This window comes from Stegastes partitus, unplaced genomic scaffold (assembly GCF_000690725.1).
Source record: "Stegastes partitus isolate 25-593 unplaced genomic scaffold, Stegastes_partitus-1.0.2 Scaffold19, whole genome shotgun sequence".
NCBI classification, from domain to species: Eukaryota; Metazoa; Chordata; class Actinopteri; family Pomacentridae; genus Stegastes; species Stegastes partitus.
In genome coordinates, this window is record NW_007577750.1 from 855,384 (window position 1) to 859,268 (window position 3,885).

Below are 3,885 nucleotides of genomic sequence, written 5' to 3' on the forward strand. Positions count from 1 at the left end.
TTTAAATATCACATCAAATTTCTGTACCTTGAACTTGTTCCACCCATTTGCTGTTCTACAAAGTTTCATTGGTATTAGTAGATGGTTAACAAACTATTAACAAGTGATCTGTAAAGTGTGAGTTAATGTAGTAGTTAAGTATTAGTTATAAGCTTATATATGTTATTGAGACATTATTCTAAAGTTGCAACTATTCCTCATTTACCAGCAGTTAATAAATGAGGAATAGTTGCAACTTTAGAATAACGTCCCGAAAACATATATAAACTATTAACTGATACTTAACAAGTCATTAGTAAGTAATTCACTAATGGCTTGCTCATGATCTATGACTGGTTTATAAGGTATGGCTGTAAATCATTAATATACAGTTAACAAATCATTTATAACTCATTAACTAACAGTTTGTAAATGGTTTATTAACTATCTATAAGGCATCGTTGTAAATCATCAACAAACTATTAACAAACACTTAACAAGTGGTTAATAATTCACTAATTAACAGTTTACAAATGATCTATTAACTAGTTATAACGGATAGTTATTATAAAGTGTTACCGTAACATTTTTTTCTCTATTTGTAGATATTTAATCTTGCTGACTGCATTAAAGCATTCTGGCATTGCTGCTTCAAGTTTCTGGGTATCAGGGTACCAATACAAAACTGACTGGATATAACTGATATTAATAGCAGGAATAGTTGTTGGATCATAGCCTTACATAATTCTGATGTTTAATATATACAGTAAAATACTATGTGATACCTGAAAATGTATTTTGTTCGAAAAGTATTGGGATCACTTGCTGTGCTCACTGTAACCACAACTAACCACAAGCCCCTTTGTTTTGTTCATTCATTTTGTTTTCAGTTTTGTCTTTCTCCCTGTTGTATCCTCCATTTTAACTGCTGTTTGAAAGACTCTATGCATGCAGGTATTGATTCCAATGATCAATTTTAAGTAATTTGCTTTCTGCAGGGAAAAAGAAGAGTATACTTTCCATATTTTCATGATTCTATTATTCCCCTTAGAGCAATGGGAATAAGTCCATTTGTCCAAGAAACACTTTTGCACAAAGCATAGTATCTCAATAAAGTTGGCCAGTTTCATGAAATTTGGCATGTTCTGTAATATATACAGAATATAATTATACTGCTACTTTTTTTAGGTGATCATCAAACTTTAGCATCACTATCTGGTCCACTTTCCACTACAACTAAAAGAGGAACTTGATTTGATTTGACGTCAACGTTTGTTTCAGGTCTTACAAAGAAATACTGCATATATTTTCTTTCTTTCTTTTTTTTTTCTTTCTTTTTTTAATTAAAGCCTTTTATGGCTGACATGAAATCTGTCAAGTGGTGTAACTTCAGTCAGAGTCGTTTGTGATTGAAGTTTAAAAATTAAAAAATGTGGGATTGTCAAGTTACAAAGAAGTGAGACTTCTAGACCGCTGGAACTCACTCCTCATCTCTGAGGCTACATTCCCTGCTAAATGCTAACCATGCCTGATACCCAATTGTCAGACAGCAGTTGCATTGCATCCTACATAATGTAGGCACCAGGTTTTGACAAATAAGAATAATGTGTGGATTATGAAAGATGATGGTTGCACATAAAGGGTCAAAAAAAGATGCCCTTTGTCTTTTCTTAAAGACTTGTTCTTGAAGTTTATCGGAAATGTCATGAGGGCAAGAATGTTGAGGGACAATTCATAATGACATCAGAAAAGTAGTGGACTAGGAGTGCACTTATACTAGGCTACGCTATGGCAGATTTCTTGCTACAAGGAATTGTGGGACAGCACAATCTAAGGATGTATCAGTGCATGCTATATGTAAGAATATAAGAAAGAAGGCACTCAAACCCATTTTCTTGGCATTTAGAGAATTTGACCAGCACTTACCATGGTTACCACTAAGATATGTTCCCTCGGTTAAAAATCTTTGCAAGCAAGAAAAAAAAAGGCTTTTCGACCTCAGCCGATACCTCTGTTCTGCTGCATCCAGTCTGATCCTTTTGCAACCTTGATTTCTTGGTTTGCAGCGCTCTCCGAGCTCTCTGGGCTCTCTGGGCAGCGGATGACAAGTGGCCTACAGCTTCTCTTTCAATAATCTCCTTTAATCAACACCAGCAGGGCAGGATAGCACACGCTTCACCTTAATCTCTGCAACACTTGTTATTCGGGGAGTGTTACACTGATGTCTGTCCCTCCATTAACAATGAACAACAGCAGCTGGGCACTAAAGTTATTCTCAGCCAAGGAGACTGTTACTAGGCTACTCAGGTGTGACACATATAGATAGAAATATAAAATAATAAAGTGCTGTAAATGATAATTAAATAGTCAATAACTTAATAAACTGCATTCTCAAATTATAATTACAAGAAAAAAAAAAGTAATGTGTACAATGACTAACGTTCTATGCTTAAAAAGTGTGACTCTGTTATAGGAGTATGAAACTACAGCAGCAGAGTAATACTTCAAAAAGTATAGTTATCTCATGAACATGCCACCAACAAGAGCACTATTGTTCTCCAGAGGATTAACCATTTGACCATGAGGGGTCACTGCATTGCTTAAAAGAACAATTTAAGCTTTCCACACACAGCATCTAAAAATGAAACTGGCAGAATTTCAAAAAGAACTTTGATGTAGATTTGATATATCATCTCTCTGAAGCATTTTGTTTTTAAACTCTGCTACTGTTAATTCTGCTTTGACTCATTTCCTTTTACATTAGCTACATAATTTAGCTCTCTCCACCTTTCACATGCTTGCTTTTTTTGTTGTTGTTCTTGCAGCTCTCTTTAAAAATAGCAGACTACTATTCAACTTTGAGCAAAAAGTTATGTCACTTTGCACAAAGGCACCTGCCAAATTAATAAATCCAAATAAAAACAAACAAGTGGATAATGGCTATGCTGAAGGTGATTTCAAAACTGTGTAGCTAGCATTGAATAATGCACAGTTAGCAACATAAATCATAACAGAGAGATGGATGTATCAATAATCAAGCAAAGTCATGACTCTGGATTCCTGCTGAGGGACCAATAATTGAAGATGATGCTTTCATAAACTCTACTAAACCAGAGATGTGAGAGCGTCAGACAGAAGCAGAGATGCTGTGAATTTTCCCACCTCCACAAACCCAGCTTATCAAGATGTGCAAGATGTGTGTGCCAGATTATCGGTTTCAGAAAGTTCCAGAAATTCCACAGCCACCGCCCCCCAACTCAGATATGCCAAAAAAAATAATAAAACGTTTAGAGGGAGACGATGTGCTGCATCCTAAAGTCATCGAGACGTTTCACTCTGCACCAAAATGGTGGACCAACCAGGCAACCGACTGTCTTTGCCATCTATAGCGATGATAGTGTGGCTAAAAACTGAGCTTTACATTGTGGGTGATCAGATAAAGCAGAAAGCTTTTAAATGTTCCACAGTGATTAACTCAGAGTAGACTTCGCTTAGTTACAGTAACAAGTAGCAGAAAAGGGCTGCAATGTAATACTGTAGTGATCCCTTAAAGTCACAAAGTGAGCAGAGTGGATGTGAATAGAGCAGCTTTACCGGCAAGAAGTCTTTCAAGATCCCAGGACAGAATGACCTGTGAAAGAATAAACCCTCATTAAGACCTGTATAGGGATTATCACTCTTCAGCTGCAGACTGACTGGGACCATTAAGAGCTTTAGAGCATCATTTCCTTCAATCCATTTACCCTTACACATCTCCTCTGCTGTCGGACACCACACATTGTGCCGTCTGATTATTCCTAATGTTGTCTGCCTGTCAGTCTACATCTTAGTTTGTCTCCCACGTTTAGAGTACCCATCCTTCCTCTCTCTCTCTCTCTCTCTCTCTCTCTCTCTCTCTCTCTCTCT